General features: G+C 34.7%; 1 protein-coding gene across 2 annotated transcripts in view; it reads left to right on the top strand.

Annotated features, from left to right (window-relative positions):
* LOC149781660 (G protein-coupled receptor dmsr-1-like) overlaps nucleotides 1-27,699 on the top strand; it is a 416,747-nt gene that overhangs the window by 193,140 nt on the left and 195,908 nt on the right. The window lies entirely within an intron of this gene.

Raw genomic sequence — 27,699 nt, 5'->3', positions numbered from 1 at the left:
TTTTGGTCTCTATTTCGTAATTTCGCCTTTGAGAAGGAAGGATAATCGAATCGACTAAGCTAGTTATAAAGTTAGTTTTGCACCGTTACTTGTAATATAAATACGGAGAGCAATTATTATGTTCGTTCTGTTTGTGGTGATGTCATCGAGTTGTTTCAAATACATATCTGCCACCAAACGAATGTGCGGTAAACAGTTGATGTCACCCGATAACTCGGATAGGTAAAATTTGCTTGAATGATAGCTGAAATGCGAGGAAATAGTTTATTTGCATGATGGATGTTAAATAGAATTTGTACATTTATTATAGTCCGTAGAAATTGAGAATATAATTTTTGTTTGAATTATCATTTGCAAGTGTGTGTGTATTTTATTGGTGTTATTTGTTGCTGTTGTTAGGTTACCGTAACTCAAGTAGGTTATTTGGTGTCGAGGCAATTGGACTAAAGTGCATTGAATAAGACAAGAGTTCACCCTAGTTGATCCTACCCCATAGTCAACTCTAGTTGATCCTACCCCATAGTCAACTCTAGTTGATCCTACCCCATAGTCAACTCTAGTTGATCTTACCCTCATAGTCGACCCAGAAGCAGTGTACGAGCTGGTTTGTTTTAGAAGGTACTAACGTTCACGTGTATGCATTATTTTATTAATTCACAGGTAATGATAAGTCATTAATTGATCTTATGGTAGGTTTGGAACCCACATGCTGTCTGTGGCTATTCCAAGATGCTTACACCCGACACCACGTCGTCTGAGAAGACTGAACGAGATGAAATATAAATTTAGATTCAAAATTGTTTTGTGTTTTATATTGTCTAAATTTAAACAGTATTATTTTAGAGCATCTACCATCCACCCACCCCGACAGTGAACCAACTGTCATATGACGAAATATGTTATTTATCATATCTTTTTTCCTGCTACAGCTGCACATTTGACAAAGTTTGGACAACAGAGTCGACAATTGCACTTAAATTAAAAATGATTGTAGATTTAACAATTAACTTTTTCCAGATATGCCATGGTGATGGAATCAAAGATTGCAAGTGTTGCAAATGTCCTGAGATGCTAATGAATTAACAAGTTTAGGCCCTGTACAAAGTATCACATGAACGTCTAAATTTAAACTTAGTGAACATCAGCAGTGTTTAAAGAGTACATTGAGTCACGGCCAAACGGATGCACAGAAGGACAGAAGGAAAATTCCTCATTATCCTCAGCTATAAAGTCAAGAAGATTCAAATTGTTAAAAGTGTTTCACATAAAATTCAATATTGTCGCACATGTCAACGCATATGCCGACATAGTGATGTTTTCTTCCATTTGCTTTTTACAAAGCTATTGCAAAGACTTAAGTCAGTTTATATACAAAATTTACTCAGTGGCACTGGGACGGCAACGATGATGATGATGATGATGATGATGATGATGATGATGATGACGACGACGACGATAATGATATTTGTTTTATAAACGTTTATGTCTTTCCTGAACTGAAATCTGACATATTCCGAAAAATGACTGTTCTGTTTGATTATTAATTTGAACACTGTGGTATATAAACTACTGGAAGTTTAAAGTCAGTATACAAAATCGCGAACAATGGAGAACTTTAGTATTATGAATTAAAGGTATGTATTTCAAATTGATATTCCTCTAAATTCGCTGTTGTCGAACTCTTACCAGGGGAAACTATCAAGTATCGCATATGGTGATCTGAGTTGTATCCCTTGGTAAAAGAGTATGCGCGTGGCAAATGCTGAACAGAGACAAATCTATAGAAGATGTTAAGAATTCATCTTGTTGATATAAATAGAATTTAGAGTCAGTTACCAACAACACCAGGTTTCCGCAGCCATATTACATTCAGACAAACAGAACAAAACTGGAATGTCCACAATATGACGCTACGCTGGACTATACTTTATATTCTATCAACCATAGATGAAACTCTGTGAACTCTACCTTATGATCCGTGAACTTCTACCTTATTAAGTGAACCATACCATATACTATGTGAACTCTGCATTATACCTAGTCAATTATACGTTATATGATGTGAAATATAGCTCATACTATGTGAACTATACCTTATATTATGTGAATCATACCTTGTACTCGGTTAACTCTTCATTATACTCAGTGAACTATACATAACACTGCGAAATATCGCTTATACTCTGTGATCTTTACACTATACTCTGTAAACTTTACCTTATACTCTGTGAACTCCATCTTATATTCAGTGAACCATAGTTAACACTCTGAATAATGTGTGAAATATACATTATACTCAGTGAACTATATATTATACTCTGTGAACTACATCTTATATTCAGTGAGCCATAGTTAACACTCTGAATAATGTATGAAATATACATCATACTCAATGAACTATACCTATACTCTATTAATTATACCTTATAATCTAGGAACTACAGCTTTTATAACTATATCTTATATTCTGTGAAATATACTTTATACTCTGAAATATACCGTATGCTCTGTGAACTCTATATATTATATGTGAACTAAACCTTATACTATATGAACTTTAGCTTATACTTTATGAACTATAGCTTATACTCCATGAATTATAGCTTATACTCTATGAACTATAGCTTAAACTCCATGAACTCTAGCTTATACTCTATGAACTACTGCTTAAACTCCATGAACTATAGCTTATAATCTATGAACTATACCTTATACTCTATGAACTATATCTTATACTCCATGAACTATAGCTTATACTCTATGAACCGTAGCTTATACTCTATGAACTATAGCTTATACTCCATGAACTATACCTTATACTCTATGAACTATAGCTTATAATCTATGAACTATACCTTATACTCTATGAACTATATCTTATACTCCATGAACTATAGCTTATACTCTATGAACTATAGCTTATACTCTATGAACCGTAGCTTATACTCTATGAACTATAGCTTATACTCCATGAACTATACCTTATACTCTATGAACTATAGCTTAAACTAGCTTATACTCTATGAGCTATAGCCTTTACTCCATGAACTATAGCTTATAATCTATGAACTATACCTTATACTCTATGAACTATATCTTATACTCCATGAACTATAGCTTATGCTCTATGAACTATAGCTTATACTCTATGAACTATATCTTATACTCTATGAACTATAGATTATACTCTATGAACAATAGCTTATACACTATGAACCGTAGTTTATACTCCATGAACTATAGCTTATGCTCTATGACCCGTAGCTTATACTCTATGAACTATATCTTATACTCCATGAACTATAGCTTATCCTATATGAACTATAGCTTATACTCTATGAACTATAGCCTTTACTCCATGAACTATAGCTTAAACTCCATGAACTATAGCTTATACTCTATGACCCGTAGCTTATATTCTATGAACTATAGCTTATACTCCATGAACTATAGCTTATACTCTATGAACTATAGCTTATACTCTATGACCCGTAGCTTATACGCTATGAACTATAGCTATACTCTGTGAAATATAGCTTATACTATATGCACTCTAGGTCATACTCGTCGTCCCATCATGGTCTCAACAGCAAGCAATAATTTTTATAAAAAAAATAGAACGTGTTTACGTGGTTGCTACTAATTTTGAATCAAGGTCAGGATCTAGATCAACACAGAGTTGTATACAAAGACGAACAGTCAAGGTCAAATTTTTTTCTGGAAAAAATATCGTCTCTTGTAAATAAATTTACATTAGATTAGCATGTAATGAAGACTATAAAAAAATTAAAACTGAAAAACAATAAAATAGAAATAATTATATATTAAATCAGATATAATTAAAACAAATATACATAACATTTGGTCACTGAGTTAATGTTATTTTACATTAGTAATTGTGCCCGTCGTGCGTTCCGCGCAGCATCGTAAATGATATCCACACCTGTAACTGTGAATTTTCAGGTTAATCATTAAACGGAGCTAAAAGTAACTACTACGTTTCGCGTACAAAATATTTTAAAACCGTTGGAACCGTTCGAATCATCTAAGAGCATAACACACCCTCTTAATTGCTTAATAAAAGAAGTGATCCGTTTACATCAAACTGTTCGATGCCACTATGACGTGTGGAAGAGTCCATTTTGATTATTAAGACGCAACCATCTTTCCTATTCCGTTATTATGTAATTGCTTCCGTTTGATTTCTTTACTATAGAAAAAAATGAACTCGTTCCAAACTCAGGACATGGCGGACTACATTTACAGAAACCAGTCTTTATCAGGATGCAGAGCCGATAAGAGGGAAGGGTGGAAACCGGGGATATATGACCGGTAGTCACCCCCCCCCCCCCCCCCCGTTGGCCCTGCAGAACAACACATTCATTTTTTTTAGGAAAGAAAACGCTTGTTTGAACAAGGACTGTGGGGGTTTTTTTTACCCTAGGTCCCGTGATCGTTCTCTACGGCCCTATCAGCCTAAACCGAATAAATGGTGTTGCGCTGTATGTCAATCTGAATTATGTTAAAATCATTCGTTCACGACATGAAATCGGTTATTTTTAGCTTCATTACAAGATGATGACATGGACATTCAATGCGAATCAGACGCTGATACACTTCGCGATGCTCTGTTTATGATTATCAGTATATATGCAAAGTCCGCGCATGGCAAGTAAACGCACATTCTTAATCGTTTTGCTGATTCCGTTGTGCATAAGGAAAAGTCCTTGTTTTTATATCTACAATCCTTTATGTATGCTCGAAGGCAGTATATTGTACAATTCTCACCACATGTTGTATTCTTGTAGGCACGATTTCCTTTTTGCATTTGCAATATTTACATTTTACAATATTACCAGGCAAGCAAATAACTTAATTTGGTAGCATAATCGCACTGATTCGATTTCTGTAATTAGTGGATGTATTAAGTACATTGTTATTGCATGTCTTATGAGTATCAGTCTCAAAATGAGCACAAGGGTTTACAGACCGTCAAATATCAAAACTCGAGGTGTACCGGAACTCACTTCCTGGCCTTGAAGAGGTGTATGACGGTAGATAGGTGCTATTTACTCTCTGCACGCTTTCATTTCCTGCTAGGAATGTATTAGAACTAATTAACCTGTTTGATTATGTGGGTGTAATTTTATAATCGTGTATGCAAGAATGTAATGTGATAATGTGGTATCCAGGGAAAATTGTTCTCGTCTCTGTTTGTTATACAGGTGATATATATTAGCACTCCAGCATTGACCATAAAACGATCAAGAATGCATTTCCATAAAACGAGCAAGTATGTATTCAGTAAGTTTCTATTGGTTTATTACATAAAAGGCAACTACTTTTAAACTGAGAAATAAAAATACATCAGTATAGAATGTTTGATGTCAAAGATTAAACACAATTAAAAACTATGACTCTTAAGTATCGTTTCTTTATTTTTCGATGTCTCTCAATACCCCGTCTCATGTACATCGTTACAATCCACATACCCCCACCCCTCAACTCATCACATAACGCATGCACATTTACATAATTGGAATATATTGACCTCCCACGTGAAGATATTTATAATGTTCCAATCTAGCCCCATCTCATTGCACATCCAAATGAACAGAGTTAAAATTCTCTGACCCCGTCTCCAAATCATTATACCTCACCATGTACATGGCTAAAATTATCTGACCTCGCCTAATTCTTTACCACCTCTATGCAAAGAGCTACAATCACTGACCTTGCCACCAGCTCACTACCTATATTAGTGTACATCGTTACAATCCCTATCTTTCCCAACTGATTAACACTCCATAGGTATCGTTAGAGTCCCCTTGTCTCGTTCCATTTCATTTCCCCATTCCATGTTTTAAATTCAATCCCTGACCTCTAAACCAACTTATTACCCTTCACCATGTCCATGGACTCTATTCCCGACCTTACAAACAACTCATTAACCCTCCTCATATACACAGTTAGAAATCTGACCTCTCCACGAACCATGTGTTCATCATTACAATTCCGTTGACTTTACCATCAACTCTATACCCCACTCCATACCATTGGTACAATCACTGAACTCGCCTCCAGTGTACATTACTGCAATCTATAACTTTCTTTAAACTCATGACATGTCTTGATGAAAATAGTTACAATCCCTGACCACTCTACCAACGCATTACCACACCTCATGAGCATCGTAATAATCATTCACTAATCCACCATCTCATTTCCCCTCGCCATTGACATCGTTACAATCCCTGACAAATCCACCAACTTAATACCCATTTTCATGAACATTGTTATAATCCCAGACATCTCCACTAACTCATTACCCCTCCCTCCTGTCTTCAACCTTCCACGTCATATGTGGACTACACTGAACCGCTTTCGAACAGGACAGGGTCGTTGTGCAGTCACCCTTGTCCGATGGGGCCAGGCCACTAACTCTTCATGTTGCTGCGGAGCTCTTGAGACCGTGTCACACATTGTGGACAATTGTCCACTGACAAAGTTCCCTGGTGGACTGCATGCTCTGCATCTTGCTTATGGTGCCGTTGTTAAATGGCTGAGAACGCACCTCACACGATAATAATAATAATGAGCATGGTTACAATCACTGACCTCTCCACCAACGCATTGCCTCTGATGAAAATCCTTATAATCCTTGAACTCTCGTCAACTCATTATCTCTCCCCTTGAGAATATGTACAATCCCTGATCTCTCCATCAATTCATTACCCCTCCCAATGAGCATGGCTACAATCCCTGATCTCTCCACCAACGCATTACCCATCCCCATCAGAATGGCAACAATCCCTGATCTCTCCACCAACTCATTACCCCTGCCCATGAGCATGGCTACAATCCCTGATCTCTCCACCAACTCATTACCCATCCCCATGAGCATGACTACAATCCCTGATCTCTCCACCAACTCATTACTCCACCCCATGAACACTGTTGCAATCCCTGACCTCACTTCAACTCATTACCAAACAAGATGATGAACATGATGCCAATCCCAGGCCTCTCCACCAACTCATTACCCATCTTCATGAACATCGTTACAATCACTGTCCTATACAGCTGATCATTTCTCTCCTGGTTAATATTTTTAATCAATAACACGTCCGCCAATTCTTTACCCATCCTAAGAAAAAGCGTTACAACTGCCGTCCTCTCTGACAATTCGTTATCCCCCATGAATATCGTTAAATCCCTTATTTCTCTGCCACCTCATTACCCCTCCCCATGACCACCGTTACGATCCCTAACCTCTTTATCAACTTATGACCCCTCGCCATGAACATCATTACAGTCACTGACCAATCCACCAACTCATTACCCCACCCCATGAACATTGTTGCAATCCCTGACCTCACTTCAACTCATTACCACTCAAGATGATGAGCATGACTAAAATCCCAGGCCTGTCCACCAACTCATTACCCATCTTTATGAACATCGTTTCAACTACTCATCTCTGTAGTAATTCATTTCTGCTCCCCATGAATAGTTATAATTACTGACCTCGCTCCAACTTATCAACCGTCCTCAAGTACATAGCTACAACTAATGACCTCTCTAACGTCTCATTCCACGTCCCGATGAACATTGCTACAATCACTGACCACTCCACCGAATCATTACCCCTCTTTATGACTATCGTTACAATCTCTGACCTCTGCATCAACACTATGAAGATCTTCCCCATGAACGTTTCAAAAATCACTGACCACTCCGCGAACTCACTACCCCTGTCATAAACATCGTTACAACCACTGTCATCTCTGCCAATCCATTATCCCTCTCATAAAAATCGTTACAATCCCAACACTAACTAATTATCCCTCCTCATGAACATAATTATAAACCCTGATCTCATTCCGTCCTCGTGTAAAATAATTACTACATCTGATCTCTCCACCGACTCAATATTCTTCCCTGTGAACATCGTTACAATCTCATGATCCCGCCCCATGTACATTATCCCTTTCCCAAAACGTCATTGCAATCCCCTGACTCCTTGCACAACCCCAAATGAATAATACACCAAAACCCTTTGTGCCGCTGAAAAGCTTTTTAAGATCTGAATACTCAATACAAAATTTAAATGTTGTTCAAGGAGTTACTCCAACGAATGCATGTAAATTCTGCTAAGGATGTTTGGTCAAGCAAGTTTTGTATACTGTACAAACTAATAAATCGGTACACGAGTTGAGCAATCACTAAAGTAAAAATAGCCGGTCACTATCAAAGCAAGTTTTGTACAAAGTCATTCTAAGTATTCAGAAATGTAGCCGATCAATATAATATGAAAATTTCGTGATTATTGTTTGAAAAATGTTTAACTTGATGACCTTTGGAAACTGTTGTTAGAATAACGTGACGATCATTTAAATGTGATGACATTAGCAAAAATATCAAAACATAAGCATTTATTGTGTTGTAATAATGTAATGCCTCCGGTGGTGATAGCCACGCTATGGGTCTGACGGATTTGAATATATTACAGTTAGACTCATGCATGGTGACAGGTCACATTGTCGAGACTTCAACATTGAAGCGTGATGACGTCAGTTTAGTTTTATTTGAGCCAATCTGTATGCAGAAACAGTTGTAATGAAGTGACATTGATACACAAAATTCTGCTCGAATAATCTGATGAAAGATTGTTTAAGCCTTAGATTAGCTTGACTGACGCCGTAGTCCGAGTTCTGTTTGCTTTTGTTTGAGAAAACATGCAGGAGGGCAGAATTGAACGGTTCCCAACAGAAGAAATATTGACGCTGGTGTCTTACTGGAATTGTTCGATTGATTGAAAACGAAGCCGGAAAGTTGGTTTGGATTAGACGAGTTTATCTTTTGCTTCTTTTAGAGAATTTTATCTTGTAAACTGATGAATCGGAATAAATCGGACTGTTAGGAATGAAAATACTCAATCTAATTCGCATTCGATTTAAGAGTTAATTTAATCATTTAAACAGAACATAAGAAAGGATGACTGACCGACACATAATTCTCTCTCATCCACGCATTCGATGTTGTGGTCTTGTTAGATTTTAAAGACAAAATAAATAAATGGTAACATTTTCCATTTTTTGATAAAGTTTGTACATTATTTGGTTTATTCTTCGCTAAAAATGTAAATTTCCTGCGATTTGTAACATTTAATTTGTGTGTAATACACATTTTTGGCCCTAAATAACGGTTGTATAAATGAAGAGTTAATGAAGAAAATATCAGAAAAACACAAAGAAATGCTAGATTATTATGCAAAATATTTTAGTACAATCAGCTGAACTTTTAAAGCAGATTTAAAGCATTACAACGCCATCATTTGTAGCAAATCTCACTTTATTCTTTTGATATCACACATGGAATACGAGAAGCAAATCTCATCTTATAATAAACTTTTGTTTCACATATAGAACATGAGAAGTAAATCTCGTTTATTATAAACCTTTGCCTCACATATGGAACATGAAGTAAATCTCATTTATTATAAACCTTTGTCTCACATATGGAACATGAACAGCAAAACTCATCGTATTCTAAAGTTCTGTCTCACATATGGAATACGGGCAGCAAATCTCACCTTATTCTGAAGTTTTGTCACGCATAAGGAACATTAGTAGCTAATCTCGTTTTATTATAAACTTTTCTCTCACTTATAGAACACGAGCAGCAAATCGTATTGTGTTATAAATTTTTGTCTCATATATGGACGAAAAGTAGCAAATCTCATCTTATTCTGACATTGTGTCTCACAAATGGAACATTAACAAATCTCGTTTTGTTCTAAACTATTGTCTGACATACGGAACATGAGAATCTAATATAAACGTTTTTTCTCCCTTATGGAACAGAAGCTACATTTTAGGCAAGCAGAGGTGAAGAGATTACTGGTTACAACAAAAGTGTTTTTTATGTTTTATTCATTTAACTCATTGTAATTGTGTGGTTTTTTTTTACTGTTTCCTTAATTGTTTGTTTTATTGGAATCGATGTAAGTTTACAGTAAGTAACAACGAGAAATGAAGTTATAACAGAGATGAATGCTTCAACACAACTAATCCAGTATGTACATGCATAATTGAAGAACACAAATCATTAAACGTATCTGCTAGAGTGAACGAGAATATATTATTGTATGTAAGTAGATATAGGGGAATCACAAAATACAACCTGCCAAATACAAAGCGACCGTCGTTTCCAATTTTATTTCATAGAAAGATGACTTAACAACAGTGCTTGTCTTCAAGGATATTGATGAAGAGAGCTTAACATCTCTATCGTGTGCATGATTTGGCAGGCATTCAAAAGCAAAATACTAAAATTGTCAACGTTTTACTCAGTATTATTTAAATTGAGTATATGTGTAAACTTTTAGTTTTACACAAGTATCACTATTTATTTTTACCTTTGGTACAATTTAATGAACTTATTTTTTTTTAAATCTTCGGATTCTTCGTTCATTACACTGTTCCTTTATATGATGAAATTACATTGTGTATGACGTCATGAGATGTTATGATAGGTATTATGAGTAATTATTACATAGTCAGCACAATTTACATATGGTTTGAGCAGTTTCATATTTTTGATATGACATGCTAAAAATTACTTTATGCAATTCTGACTGATCTAAATAAGACGATGAAATCCTTGCGCAGTATTCTCCTTACTGATTAACTGCAATCGTGGGAATTTTTCCTTACCCCGCTATCTGATACTTTTTGACTCGATTGACGAACGGGAATTGGGGAGGAAAAAAAAATCACGTCTGTCTAAATATAGCCAATTTGCCCTACAGATGATGATTACGCCATGTATAGGAAATAATTCGCTGAAAATGTCGTTAAACCCCAAACAAGAAGAACAGCAAACAAAATTAAAGGAATTGGTAAGATAGTAGCGGGCATGGGGAGAGGGTTAGGAGTTATACATGTAACATGGAAATAACCCTTTATACAACACTGTATTAAGTGATTTTGCACAGGAGTAAATAAACTCACTAATGTTCATAGAAGAAAATGGATATAAACCAATCTCCAGACTGACATAAATTTATCCAACTACTGCATTTTCGCGTGATAAAATGTGGTGCAATTTCGAGTACATAAAACTTATATATTTACGGTATACCGTATTCTGCTGTTGAAAATTGAATAATGCGAAAATATGTGGTCAACAAATACCATACGGTTAATCTAAAATCTCTGCATATCGTCTTTTAACATGAATAGTCCAACAACCGGAAGTCCTTTGTGATGAAGCTGTCACACTGTCGGTTTGAACATTGATCGTCCACACGAGTCAAACTGTGACATCACACGGACTCAGGCCCTGCCCTAGGGCAAGGCAAATGAGGAAACCGTCTTGGGCCTTGCGCTTTCAGGCAATGCAGTTTTTTGCTTGGAGCCCCGCGCTCATCATTTGCTTGCTTGGATCCTGCACATCGTATGGCTGGGCCTGCTACGGACTTTCCATTGGACATTACGTAATGTAAAACGATTTTTCTGTATCAAGTGTTCTATTTATTTGCTCTTTGATTTTCAATTTTTAAAACAAAAACATGCTTTTACATTTTAATTTATATGAAACTGCGTATGGGTTTTGTTATGCCCAGCAAATGAAAGGTGCAGAAACATATTCGGAATGAACTAAATTGTTCTTCTTTTTATCTAAACTATTCCATAAAAGTAAAAAATATCAAATGGGTAAATGATTTAATATTAAGTTTATTCTACTCGCTTCATAAATTCAGTATTAAATCATTGCCCATTTGGGATCCCCTGTCTATAGAATTAGTTAAGATACGATTATGTAAACTTTAATCACACAATAGTTATGGTATTACGATTTTTTCTTCATCAGTAATACTAAAGAAAATGAACAATTGGCGACAGTTTCTGGCACAACAGTTTGCATTCTGTTTCCGAATCATATTCGGCTTTTTTCACGTTACTTCTAGATTATTTCCAAATCAAAATCGAAAGTCCATCATGCCTCATATATGCCTTGCAGAAGCTGTGCATGATTCAGAGATGCGTGATTCAAAGACAGAGGCGAACAGACAGAGACAGACAGACAGAGACAGACAGACAGACAGACAGACATGGAGAGAGAGAGAGAGAGAGAGAGAGAGAGAGAGAGAGAGAGAGAAGATGAGGGAATATGAAAGGACAATGAGCAGACAAACAGTAACGGTCATTTACACTTCTTTAGTTTCTACATCGAGTAGCTAGAAATACAGCAAATGTTAATGAAAAAATAAGATATGGTTTTCTCACATTCTAGTTTAAAACAGGAAACGAAATACCTTTGTTGCTTCGTTTTGTAATGACGTAAATGAGATGTTAGGTTACAGTTGGTCTTTCCATTTAATAATCTGATACAATCTCGTAAGATGCATCCTGTCTAGACATGAATTATTCGTAAACTGAGTCAGATTAACGTTTAGTCACAATGCATCTAATAATTATAGTGTCATTACGCATCATTTTATGCAGTACAATATTATGTTGGGCAATACATATAATCAGACAACGCCTGTAACATTAATCAACGGAATTACTGACATCATTAATAAAAGTACAATGCCTAAGCTGGTTTCTTTATGTCTCTTTAACATTTTCTGTAAATTGTTTTATTTATATTTCTTAAAAGAGAATTTTAAGTGTAACATACATATAAACGCACATACTTGTAAATATACAAACGTATAAACGTACATACTTATAGAAATAATGTAAGAGCTGGAAACATGCAAACATTTGCGGTGGACAGATGGTTATACAAACAAACAGTATACGTTTTGTTATTAAAAAGACACATTTTCAGCAGATAGAGAAACCATGGAGATATTTACAAAGCTCGTGTATCTTCCTTTTCCATCTATGATACATCTTAGAAATGTCTTGTAAAAACTCTGCATGTCTGTCTGTCTCTCTCTCTCTCTCTCTCTCTCTGGTTATGTTTGTTGATATAAATTGATGCAGACTATATGACTTATAAATGAAGGTTTAAAATCAATAGTGTTCAGAGTGTACAATCTGCATACAAACAGGTATTAATCTTCATTTATTTCCTGAAAGGTTTCAGTGGGAATGCTTCAATTTAATTTGTTATATCTGTAGGTTTTACTGCTCTGTGGGAGCAGAATTTAGTCATGATGCAGATATAATGGCCGATTCCGGCAAAACAGATCCGTGACACGAAAACTAAAGTCTGTTACTGGGTGATGTCATGCAATTTTGTTTTGTTGCTTTTGTTTGATTTGTTCAGTTTCAGTAAGAACTCTGGACATGTTGTATCAGAGAAACGCCAAGCTGTTTTTATAGAGTATCCGCATCCAAGTAAGCATTTGCAATGTTGAGCACAATCACGTCTAATTCCTATTGATTGATAAAATTTATGATGGCAACTCAAGTTTGAACCAGTTTCTAGTTGGTTATTAAATATGCGTTAGTGACCATGTGTTTGTAAATATTGCAATTTGTTACAACTGACATTTCTGACATTATGTTCAATTCATATACAATACTATATTTCTTTAATGGCGTGGACTTCACGAGCCTCATGTTTGAATGATGTAACCTTCACAAGCCTCTTTTTTTAATGGTGTAGCTTTCACAAGCCTCTTGTTTTAATGGTGTAGCCTTCACAAGCCTCTTGTTTTAATGGTGTAGCTTTCACAAGCGGTGTAGCTTTCACAAGCCTCTTGTTTTAATAATGAAGCTTTCACGAACATCTTGTTTGAATTATGTAAGTCTCACAGACATTATTTTAACGATGTAGATTTCACGAACACTTTGTTTTAATTATGTAGCTTTCACGAACATCTTGTATTAATGATGTAGCCTTCACAAGTCTCTTGTTTTCATGGTGTAGCCTTCACGAACATCTTGTTTTAATGATGTAGCCTTCACAAGCCTCTTGTTTTAATGGTGTAGCTTTCACAAGCCTCTTGTTTTAATGGTGTAGCTTTCACGAACATCTTGTTTTAATGATGAAGCTTTCACGAACATCTTGTATTAATGGTGTAACCTTCACGAGTTTCTTGTTTTCATGATGTAGCCTTGACGAACATCTTTTTTTAATGATGTAGCCTTCAAGAACATCTTGTTTCCATGATGTAGCCTTTACGAAAATCTTGTTTTCATGATGTAGCCTTCACGAGTCTTATTTTCATGATGTAGCCTTCACGAACATCTTGTTTTAATGATGTAGCCTTCACGAACATCTTGTTTTAGTGATGTAGCCTGCACGAGTCTCTTGTATTAATGATGTAGCATTTACGAACATTTTGTTTTCATGATGTAAGCCTGAGGAACATCTTGTTTTAATGATGAAACCTTCACGAACATCTTGTTTTAATGATGTAAGTTTCACAAGCCTATAGTTCTAATGATGTAGCGTTCACGAGTCTCAAGTTTTGACGATATAGCCTGCATGAACCGCTTGGTTTACTGATGCAGCCTTAATTAACGTCTTCTTTTAATGATGTAGCTTTGACAAGCCTAGTCTTATAATGATGTAGCCTTCACAAGCCTCGTCTTATATGATGTAGTCTTCACAAGCCCCGTATTATAACGACGTAGTCTTCACAAGCCTCGTCTTATAATGATTTAGCCTTCACAAGCCTCGTCTTATAACGATTTAGCCTTCACAAGCCTCGCCTTTTAATGCTGTAGCCTTTACGCGTCTCTTGTTTTACTGATGAAGCCTTAGTGAGCCTTTGGTTTTACTGAAGTCTCATTAGTAAGAAATTAGTCATGTTCCGTACAATTTATTTGATATCTTATATTAAGGTTGTATATATCGGGTAGGTAATTATATAAAGTTTGTAATCATTTCCAAATTGGCAAAGTTATATACATAAAAGTCCGACAATAACGTTGGTATAGTCAATATAATGTTTTTTTTACCTTAGTACGGCTTAAAAACTTTTTTGAATGGATCACTTGTAATACATTAATGATTTCTATTTTAATTTGGTGTACTTATCTACATCGTTGAAGCCTTATATCGTGATAACTGAAATCCTGATAAAAATGCGTGACCAGTAAAAAAAAAAAGCTACGATTGTGAAGTTAAAAACAAATAATAGAAAATGAAACGCAAACAAGAAATAAGAACCATAGCAGAATGGAGATGGAAATATTCTGTTGACGTTGACAAATCTGAAGAAAGTAAATTTAACTTAGTCTGTTATCTGGTGGATTAATGCGAACTTTGACAAAATCCAATGTTGGGAATATTTCGTTGCAAACTACCTGTGCAGCCTAGCTTCAGCAATTACCTCTCTTCGAGACTAATTATCTTTACGCCAGAGATATCAAATATCATTTATTATTTACTCATTTTTCTTCCTCCGTTAACTTTACATTGTCAGAATCGTTCAGTATTCTAGAATACTAAACACGTTGATATTGCATGACACATCAGGCCGTGCAGTATTCATTCGAAGAAAACAATATTCGTTCATATACTCTTATACAATGCAGTAATCATAATTACCACATATCATTTGACTTATTTCTACCAGTTTTATGTAGCATATTTTTGCAGAAATTGGTAGGCTAGATAATAGGGCTTTTGTCCAAACTCTCCCACTAGGATATTTTAAAACGTCTTTTATCCATCGCATTGTCCCTTATCACACTTGTGCAAGGAATGTTGTCCGACGAAATAGTGTCTAATGCATAATGCGCATAGTATCGCCCTATTTCAGTGTTTGTTTTTGTTTAGTTTTGTGTCTTTTCTAGCAAATTAAAATGGCTTAATTCAATATTTTCGAGTGCATCCTATAAACGTAAGCGTTATGTTATTTCACCGTTTCCATCGAGTTTAATGTTACCTTGATGCCAGCTGAAACACCTAAACTCCCATCTAAAATTTGTGAAGCTAATGTATATTGGTTTCTGCAACCTATCAAGTAAAGCCATAATGTGCATGCAAAATTGACCCTTAACAAAACCAAATCTTGGGATCTAAATTATGGCAAGTCAAGTACATTTTCAATGATTTTTCAAAAAACTCGCTCCACGTCTGGATGGTGCATCTGTTTTTGAGACCTATTCAAAACATGCGCCAAGTCCAGATGAGCTAGTAATTTGTAATGATTTCCAAATACATCCAAATCTGGCTGGTCTAATAATTTATATTGATTCTTAAAACGTACCTCTAAGTCTGGCTAGTTGTATTCACACACACACACACAAACACACACACACACACACACACACATTTCACTTAATAAAAAGTTAACATGTTTTTAAACTAAACAAACTAATTTTAAAACTCTATATTTGCCTGAAAAACAGTCTCAAATTTGAATATCATTAAAAGATTTCAAAATATCGGATGTACATATCTGTGAATCAGACTTACAGACTATATCGGATTTTCAGATATGTGAGTCAGACGTACAAACCATATCGGATTTACAGATCTGTGAGTCGAACTTACAGACTTCCTGACTATATAGGATTTGAAGATAAGTGAGTAAGTAAGACTGAAAGACTATGTCGGATTTACAGATCTTTGAGTCGTTCTTACAGACTATATAGGATTAACAGATCTGTGAGTAAGTAAGACTAAAAGTCTATGTCGGATGTACAGATCTGTGAGTCGTTCTTACAGACTATATAGGATTAACAGATCTGTAAGTTGGACTTACAAACCGTACCAGATTTACAGACTAATTAATGAGATTTACACACCATTCCGGATTTACAGACCTGTAAGCCGGACTTTCAAACCATATCGGATTTACAGACCTGAAAGCCGGACTTTCAAACCATATCGGATTTACAGACCTGTAAGCCGGACTTTCAAACCATATCGGATTTACAGACCTGAAAGCCGGACTTTCAAACCATATCGGATTTACAGACCTGAAAGCCGGACTTTCAAACCATATCGGATTTACAGACCTGTAAGCCGGACTTTCAAACCATATCGGATTTACTGAATCAGAATTACATATCATTCTAATTATTTCTTTGATTAATAAAAACGTTACTTTCCCTATTGAAAATGCATTATAACTTCTTCTTGCTTCTAAAGAGAATTTCATATTCTACAGCATACTCTTAAAGTGTATCGCTGGTTTCTGTTCATCAATAAGACAACAAGAACAGTGGAATTTAGCCTCCAACGTTTTCTTTTCTAAATTCAGTATCCACATGTTATATTTTCTAACCTATTCTCTCCGCATTTTCTGATTTGTATATCATGCTTTGATTTTCTAGCCATAAAAGTATGCATGGGCGAATTCAAGCACGGATTCGTGGATCTGTTATTTCCATTTATAGTCGTAATTTGATTCCCAGTTTCAATTTTCTTTTTACTGAAAGCAGATTTGTGAGTCTGGCGAGAGTGTTGATGAACGAGATTTATAGTTCGTGCCTTAATCCTATATTTTGCTGTTTGCTAAAGAATTTGCTAATAGTCGAGGTCCCCAGTATAGACGATAGTCAATATGGTGATTATTATTGATGCTTTAGAGGATATTTCCAAATTTTAATCACAGTCTTTACAGAAAGGAAGAAAGAAATCAGGGAGTGCTCAATTACTGATTCAGTTTTTAAAACCGCAATAATAATAACTTTAAAACCGTGAAGGAAACCAATAACAAAGAAACAAAAGAAATTAAGTCACCAAATAAGTAGCGTGCTGCGCCTGTCTGAAACTGACATGCAATTATTCGTGCTGATAATGATCAATCTCATGTATGATAAAACAAAAATCACTTCCTTGAAATATATGCTATTATATCGACGTACATTTAAGTAATTTTACTTCTTAATGTTAGAAAGATTCGTAGACAAAGGTGATCACATCACAATGGACTTTAAAACTGACTCTAATGGCGCAGAATAAGTAATTGCTTTAATTCGTGTTGCAGCTTGTTCTCTCATGTGACCTATCATATATCTTCGAAACAGAGATATACTCACCTGTTTTAATTGATGCTGCCGTTAGTTCTGGCACGTGATCTGCCATAATGGACATATATCGGAAACAAAGCTAACCATACCTACTTAATTGGAGTTGACGCTTACAGTACTAGGAACTAGTATGAACACTAATTATACATTGAAAATGTCGTACAAATCGGTTAAAAAATAATAACGAGACGATGCCCATTTTCATTTTATATGCAATATAGTCCCGGTCAGCGAGGCAATGGACATTAAGCATAAATGTCCGTCAAACTTACCGCTGAGTAAGTTTTATCATATTGTTTAACAAAAATTCTAACAATAGTATTGGTCAGTGGTTGTAGGTGTCGGCAAATGTTTGACTTTGACATTGGGTAATAAATTAATGACTTGCTGAATCTTGTCCGACTAAGCACTCACTGTCTAACTAGATGATAAACCATAGTTCGAGTATCTGTTGCGACACTCGATTCCGATTAGAGATACATTAACATCCAAGGCTCTAAAGCTAAAATTGTTTAAATCTTATAAAGGGAAAAAGAATGAAGATGTCAAGATGGAAAAGAAATCAAAAACAAAACTCAGCGACATAACGAATACTTACCATGCATCCCACGATTCTATTGGAACATTTGAGCTAATTATCTACTAATACTAATGCATAAATACTAAACACGTGTGTGTGTGTGTGCTTACGCTACGCAACCACACACAAACGTTGAATTATATTATACGCCGTAGACTCGAATTAAACTACAGTATATCTGTGTAAAGTTCCATGATGAAAAGTAATTAAGGTTTACTAACTTGTCTTTACCAAAGTACCTTGGTGTTATAATGCTGATAAATAAGGCTTTTGAACGTGTCTAGGTCAAAGACCATGATTGTGTGATGTTAGTAAGTAAGAATTTGACTGGGTTTTGATCAGATGGTCTTGGTTCTGTGTCATAAGTCGGTTTGTAACCGTGTCTTGATCAAAGGCCTTATCTCTCAAATGTGAGTACATAAGTCTGTTGATCGTGTCTGGATCAAAGTCCATGATTCTCTGATGTGAGTAAATAAGGCTGTTGACTGTATCTGGATCTAAGGTTTTGGTTCTTTGGTGTGAGTAAAACAGGTTATTGACTGAGTCTTGATCAAAGGCCTTAGCTCTCTGATGTGAGTAAATAAGACTATTGACCGTGTCTGGATCAAAGGCCTGGTGCAGACTAACGAAGGAGTTATATTATCTAGATGCAGACTAACGCAAGAGTTCTACAAAGTTCGATTTTATTTCCTATTTTAACACTGAATATACTAGTATGCGCTGAAATAACTTGAATGGCTACTACTGAGACTGTTTGTAGATGATATTTCGTTTGTGTATTATTATTACAAACCACGGTACAAACAGAAGAACGCAGACTGTTCAAATTTCAGGTAAATGAATGCCTGAAAACTCGATATTATTTTCATTTTTGACATCAGAAAACCGATAGCTTATCATTTTCAAATTTTCAGTTGGACAGTAAGGTAAAAGGTAAGTTTACATTATTATTTAATTAAAACTATAAATCAAAGCTAGGAACGGTCAAAGTGACTATAAACAGAAATGCACTTGCTAACCTCTGTTTAGACTTTAGTCTAGAATATGCTTTGGGTAATTTGTTCTTCAGGAAAAGTCTATATACCTGTAAAAGAAATATTCACTCATAAGCTGCTAGAATAGTGAATGGTTCCCACTTATTGTTCCCGTCAAATTCTCTTCAGACAACGGATTGGATAATCCTGCAAAACGATGAAGGGTTACACTGTTTACAATGATGCATTAAACTTGAGCTAATTGGGTACGATGCTAGCTGACGGGACTTTCCAAATCATGGCGATTACATTTCACGACAGGTTACCTTGTACAACTTGTGCCATCAAAACGATGATATTCAGCAAACTGAATCATTGATTTTGGTTTTGTAAACAGGTTTATCTCAATATTAGTCCAGAACATTGGAAATTCCCCATGAAATAGCGGATCTACCTGATGTTTACCACAGTTTATATTATAATTTTAATAACAGACCTTGTCTAATTGTAGCATAGAGTATTGTAGAATTCAACTTTTTCTCTACATAATGGCTCTTCTTTTGTGTTTTAGTTGTTTATATAATCTTGTTTATCTATGAATTATTCATTCGTGTATAATATCTTCAAGTACAATCATTTGTTGTGTCAGATTTTGATTTTGGCTGGAATTATTTAATTCAGTTATCCTTCCATGTAAATAAAAAGTGCTGTATAATATTCCTGGAAAAAGACATTAACTGGGAATTACAGTGCATTCAAATAAGGAATCCTTGGATTATATTATTGTGATTCATTAAAATACTGTTGGCACATTAGAATTCAGGTCATTGGTACATTAGTAAATTACAGACTATCGGCTGTTATAGGCTCATCGACATCTTCACAGTTGGAAATTAATAGGAATACTACAATCTTAAGGCGGGGGTTGTCTTTCAGGTAGGTATATGGGGTGACGACTGTTATCTTTTGAAGTAGGCTTGACTCGGGAGGAAAATGCAATACGTATTCCTTCTCGATAAAATCTATTTGCCATGTCTGGTAATGATACAATTATACAATACATATTGTTCTTTCATATATGATGTCTTCTAGTTGACGCATGCTAGATTATCGGACAGACGAACAATGCTAATGCCAAGTTTGATCTTTAGCGACATTAATCACAAACAAGATATAAATGACAACAGAATGAATCAAAATCCAATAACAGTACAATATTTATCCAAGAGTTTTTCCTTTTACAATCTAAAAGGGAACAAAAAGATGAATATGGAATATGATTACGTTCCCTGCAAGTATACTCATTATGCAAACTTTACAACAGCACACCCAAGGTATGGTACATGCACAGTGGATTAAGGTTAAAATGGATTAAAAAACAAAAGGTACTCAGTTCAAGACCTCAGATGGAATAAGAATTATGACAATGCGTAAAGTACGATATAAGAAATGGAGGTAAGGATGAATCATAAACAAATGTGCTGTGACTGAGGTTGGTCTCTTATTGATGCTGGTCTATTGTTCATGTTGGTCTGTTGTATATAAACTGAATTGCTCGGGAGATAAAGATGGTTGTAAAGAACAGGGAAAAATATAGGAAGGACGGTGAACGTCATAATCAGGACTTATACCTGAAACATTGTCCCCTATTGGCTAAAGTACATGTGAATATTTGAACATAAATCCAACAACGTAAAACCAAGTCAAAACATTGAACATAATTGTAGCATGTCTGTAAAGCAAATACATTGATACAGAATACATCTTTGTAAAAACCTGCAATGGGTTCATTGGATATGGATGCCACAATAAAACGTAACAATGTCATGTATATTTGATTTAATGATATCTGATCTAATATATATTTATTTCAAATTAATTGTTTGTCAGTTTGAAATTATTTTTGTCGTTACATGATATTGTGATGTAAATTTATTCACTATAGATGATAGTTTTTTTCAGAAAATAGTTTGAACTTGACTGTTAGTTTATAAACACCAGGTGTTGATCTAAATCCTGACCTTAATTCAAAATTTGTAGCATCCACGTAAACAAGTTCTATTTTTATTTTAAAATGATTCGTTGGAATCAAGGTCATGATGGGATATGTGTTTAAGATGAAAACAATTTTTTTATTATTTCTTAGAGTAAAATGATTGGGTTTCGTCAAGGTCACACCGTTTGGACGTGATCTTTAACAAGTACTAATTTCGATGAGCTTCCAGAACATGATTACGTGACGCCCTGTTTACGTTTTAAAAGACTATATAACCTCTTTTTTGAGGAATTATTCTCAGTAGAAGCTGGGCTGTTACACTGGAAGTTGTATGTTGTGCTGTTTGGAGTTATTTCAAATTACTTGGATTGAAGGTATTTCAGATTATTTGGATTCAAAAAGATTAATTATTTTTTCCTGGATAATACATGTGCTCATGTGAGACTCTTAATCAAAGACAGTTCTTATAACAATGTGTATTTTAATTTCCAAAACCGGAGTGATAATTCTTGTTTCTACAAGGAACTATAGACTTCACCAGTACAGATTTCAGCATACGTCATCGTCTTCCATCTTGGATTCTTCGTCCGGAATTCGAACTTGAGTAGAATACTTTGTTATTAGGACTTCAAAAAATGTTATTCTTGGATTATTCTTGGCTTATTTTAGATTTGATTCTTAAGACCGTAGGTTCATATATTTTTCATTTTTACAGAATTTTCCAGGGAAATAAATTATTACTGTATTTTTCAAAGCTTGTTGTTTTAACTTTTTCTTGTGTTACTGTTTATTCGAGCCTACACACGTAACATAAGAACAACGTGTGACGAACAGACGACTGGAAAGACAAGTACAACCTTTCATGTGGTGTCTCTGTTTGCATTTGCAGCTGATAAACATAAACATATATTTTCCTAAGGTGATGAAAATCTCGATCGGACAAATTTTAACCAGATTTGCTAGCATTTTGTTTGCTAAATGTACTAGTGATTGCATTTGATACATCACAATTTGCTTACGAGGGATGTAAAAACAGAATTAAAAGCTACAAACGCTATGCAGCGTAGGCTACACATCTGGTAAAATGTAACCCGAAAATAATAACTTTTCATTTTATGCTTGACCTAAATTAATTTTTGTAAATTGTATTCTGTAAACAACTAATACATAGCTAAAATATCCACTGCGTATATTGGTTTAATATCAGGCTTAGTATCAATAGAAATAATATGTTTATTTGGGTCTAGGTCAAGATTATTGAAAATTACCTGGTGTATCTGACATAGCTCAGATTCAATATTTTAATTTTAGTAGTAGATTTCTAATAATAACTGACATTTTTATTTTGTAAACAGCAACTCAGGATCCTTCTAGAAAGTTATTTTTTGTGTTAGATAAAAGTTTATTTTAGAAAATGTTAATTGAGGTCAGGTAGAAGACTATATAATCTGGTCACTAAAGGGAAAATTCATTCATGCTTTAACGATCTAGCACACTGAAGTTGTATTAAATGTTGTGACCAGTAATTTTGAGCTGGAATCTATTGCTTCAGAATTTTGAATTCAAGTGACTATTTTCTCTGGAAATACAAAAGTGCTCTGATAAAAATTCTTGGACAGAGACATTAACTGGATTTTATAATGAATTCAAACCTGAAATAATATGGCTATGCTTCAACAAGATACTGTAGAAACATCTGCCCAATACAGGTTCTAACAAACAGACCTACACCTTTAGCTTTGGATTTATTTTGGGCTTCTACTGAATTTTATTCAGGAGTTTAAATTAAGACTTGGGATTTGATACGTAATTCCATAAGTTCCTTTTTATTACATTTTACTTTGTATTCTAGGGAAATAAATTATATGTTGTATTTTACAAAGCCTGTCACTTTTAACTCTTTTCTGTGACATTTTTTGAGAGCATAGACTCGTAAAAGTACGAATACATACAATAAATATAGTATACGGTCATGCTCACTTCAGTACATATACCTGCATTTTAATCCATATTTCTCTTGGAACAGGACTGAAATGTTAAACACGAAAACAATATACAAAACGTAAGGTTAACCAACTCAAACAAAACATCTTGTGTTTCTTTTTAAAATTCGGATACCTTGTACATCCTTATTCAATAAAGTCAATAATGTATAGGATCAACACGAAGGATACACCAGACTTAGTATAGCTTTTACTTATAGCAAACGTAAGGAAATGATCGGTCGCAGGTAGTTTATTTGAGCAATGGTGTTGCTGTTCATATAGCCTATAGAGTATTTTGTACATGATCTCAGTTCGTGATAATTTAAAGCGTCACTGGGATCTACAGGCTGGTTCCAGTCATTCTCATTCATTACAATCAGGCACGTGTAAATCCTCAGCCATTAAAATAGTCAATACAATATTGTGAAATCGTCTTCCCTATACCGTCTTTTTTCATTTTCATTGCTAGTTTGTTGTGTTTCAGAAGAATAAAAAAAAAATATAATTACTTTAATGATAAACATTGCCTAAAACTGTATGAAGTTCGTTTATGGTCTGTGACAAGACTATATTCTTCTTATATACTTTGATTCATGAAATCGCAGTGATTATATTAAAAAAAATTCTTGTCGATTCTTTTCCATACCTTTAACTATATAGAAATCTAAAAGTACCATCGCACAATTAATCAATTTACATTTTAACTCATGATTCGCAATATATTAAATTATAATTTAACTCATGACTTGCAATCTATCAAATTACACTTTAACTCATGACTCCTATTCAACGTAGCAGATTTCACAAAAAAATAGTTGTGCTGATGATTTTAAAATAAAAGCAATGATTCAGGTCAAGTAGAAAATTAACTTGATTTTGGACAACGTCGAGTCCAACATATAATGTTACATTATCTATAGCGTATGATGTAATTTAAAAAGAATGAAAAACCTAACAAACAATGCAGATAAAATCTATATAACAAAAAAAAATCTCCAATATTAAATGAGCTGATGTGTCTGTTGTCTTAATGGTCCTAATGTGTCAATGATCTGGAGTGTGGAGATATACTAAACATCTATTGCTGTATCACAATACTATAATCCAAAAGAAACGTCCTTGTCTGAATTCACTGTAATTCCAAATTAATCGTCTAGTCCAAGAATATTATTGAGCACTTTGTTATCCCAGCGCATGATTTGGATAAATAACTGCACCCAATCAAAACTGCTCACAACAACAAGACTGATTCTGCTGCACGTGTTAAGACAAGAAAGAAAAATTTCTCAAGTAGACAACATTATATAAAAAGCTAAGACACAATAACAGAACCAGATGTAGGTCAGACTCCTCCTTAAAACATTAACAGTTGTTGAAAAGTTTAGGAATTCCCCAAGTGAAAAGCTATGTGCTATACTCAAATTCAAATAAACATCTTTACCTCCAAGTATCATTATCTAAATATTCAATCCACACCACATATAGAAATATTGGCTATTTGTTAAGGCCTTGAATCGGACAAAGTCATACAGATGTACAAAACATATAATCATTAAGAGAAGCATCCAAATGATACTCACTAAATATACATAACAATTCAATCAATGGCTTGAAAGCCATGACACAGTAGCCGGTTTCAAGAGGGTAAGAATCTATGGTTTGAAAGTTATACACCAGAAGCTGGTTCCATCAGGGTAGGATGAGACGAAGAGCTGACTTCATACATACTTGCATTGGCCTTCGCATGCTGTGAAAGTATTCAAGGACACCAAGGGATATAACTCATGAGCATATGTCTGAAAGGAGACAAGCGTTGCGTGCTGCAATAATGATTTATAGAAGTGAATGGTAACTGTTTTGAAAAGCGAAGTGGAAAACTTATATTCCTTTCCGATTTCCCTTTTCTTAACTAAACAATACATGCGATAAGACTTCAGTGTCGAAAAAAATCGTATGTTAACCAAGACTCACTTGAATAGTCTGCAAAAAGCGAAATCGCAAAAAAAAAAAGTTTATTCAGACAGTCGCCACTAACATAACCATCTTGTTGCATTCGTTGGAATCGATCGATTCAGAATTGTAGGCATTGTTTCTTGCGGGCACTTTACCAGAACTCAACAATCTGATTTACCCTTCCCTCTGCACATGCAACACTAGCATCACCTAGTCTTGATTTCTGATAAAAGCTTAATTTTATTTAAGGCAGTATTCTCCACTCCCATGTCAGTGTGCACTATTCGAGGGCAACCTTTCCGACACTTGAACCCTTTTTTGAAATAATTGGCAGTACTACATGCCATTCCTCCGCCATTAGCCTGTAACCAAGTTATATGTCGCAAATATCCATCACCACCTCCATTAATAAATATTCTGTGCGGTTTTAGCTAGTCATTAGAATCTATATTCCACGTGTAGTTGGGCACATGACTAATGTACATGCGGTGTTTCCAGCTGTGACGTTTCCTCCATGCAACCAATTCAAGGAAAAAAATATGGATGAGAATTCTTGCACGATCAAACTACAAGACCCTCAGTTAAATATTTTGTGTACAGCTATCTGCGTCCATGCAAACAAGCATCTTTTTTAATCTCTTTCTGAAGATATGCAGCCCCTGAAAGAAATCGGGCTTTTTTCTTCCTGTAGAGTCGAACATTTTTAATTTTCTTTGCAATATGAGTCTGCTTATTTCGATTTGGTGATTGTATGTTTGTGAAATATTTTATCTAGAATAGAATCGCATCGAAATGTTTATGTCAAATGTATCCGATATGTTCTGCAAATCAGTCTAAATCCTATCTATAAAATATGAGTCTCCACCGCATGTCCTAATAAAGCAATATTATCTCGTAAAAAACATAAATTTTATTTTGTCACTTGGCGCAAATGGGCTTCCGTAGGAAAGTACATTTAAAAAAGGAATAGATATAGAGAACTGAGCAACAAGCATAAGCGTGTTTCAAGCTCTCTATCCTCATTAACAATAATATGTGTTTATATGGTGTGGCAGATTTGATTATGGAAGGCAATACATGGACACATTGAAACATGAAAATGAGATATTGAAAGAAAGATACACATACAACATTGTTATAAAGTCAGACAGCAACTAATTAATAAGTGTTTACAGCAGAAATGTTTGCTTGTTGTTATTTGACGACTGATTTTCTGCATTGTTCATCTTTTATTTTAAAAAATCAAATTTGTTCATATACATTTGGCGAGGAAATGATTCACATTTTTGTTTTTTTCCGCTACATGCAAAGTTTCTCAAATCTTTTTATTTCTATATTTGTTAATAACGTCTGTAATAACCTTTAATGAAGTCCTAAATTTGAGAAAGAATATACGTGTAGAACACAATCCTAATTGACTTTTTGTCCACATATATATTTTAACAGGTAAATAATAGTCTTTATTTCGTTAATTTGAAATGTTAAATTTTATTTATTCTTTATGTTTTTCTTACATTCATTTATCTATCCATAATCTGGTTTGTGATTTCTTGTGTGTCAGGTCGCACATGTGTATCACGTAGCTGATGTGTATTAGGCAAGTGAATTGTGTGCCAGTTGTGTTTAGGACCTGGGTTTATATTAGGTGGAAATGAGCATTAAGATGTATATTAGGTGTTGGGTTTATATTAGGTGGAAATGGGTATTATGATCTCTATTGGGTGGCGGATCGAATTTTGTGCATTTAAATAATTTAGCTCCTTCTAGCATTTATTTAAACATTTTAATAAAGCTTAGCTTTTTATCGTAATTACTTAAATTTAATCAATTATGTAGTAAGTTTATGACAGTTTTAACCTTTCTCCATCTAATCTTTCCTTCGCTCATTCATTCTTTTTTCTTTTCTTCGTTCCTATTCGTTCTTTTCATCTTCATCATTTTATTCATTTTATCTTCTTTTTGGCTATTCTTTTATATTGGCTTGCCTATTCATTCTAAAGAAAGCAGCTGCTTGTACTATTAAGAAAACGGCATCAACGAATTGTATAAACTCCTCTCCCAATTTGTCACGGATTTGACAACCAAATCTTTCAAAAATAAACGGTAAACATTTTATCTGAGAAAACCTTCAGTGCGGTTGAACAAAGCATGAGGTTGCATTATTGTCCAATTAAGATCATGCAGAGATTGTGGACATCCATTTATTCTTACATGGTTCAAAATCCAAGAATGATTTCATAAACATGAAAGACAG

The sequence above is a fragment of the Sinohyriopsis cumingii genome, chromosome 15, assembly GCF_028554795.1.
Source record: "Sinohyriopsis cumingii isolate HCF-2022 chromosome 15, ASM2855479v2, whole genome shotgun sequence".
In the NCBI taxonomy this organism is placed as follows: Eukaryota; Metazoa; Mollusca; class Bivalvia; order Unionida; family Unionidae; genus Sinohyriopsis; species Sinohyriopsis cumingii.
The sequence above is the reverse complement of the archived record's forward strand: the minus strand, read 5'-3'. Positions and strand labels throughout refer to the sequence as shown.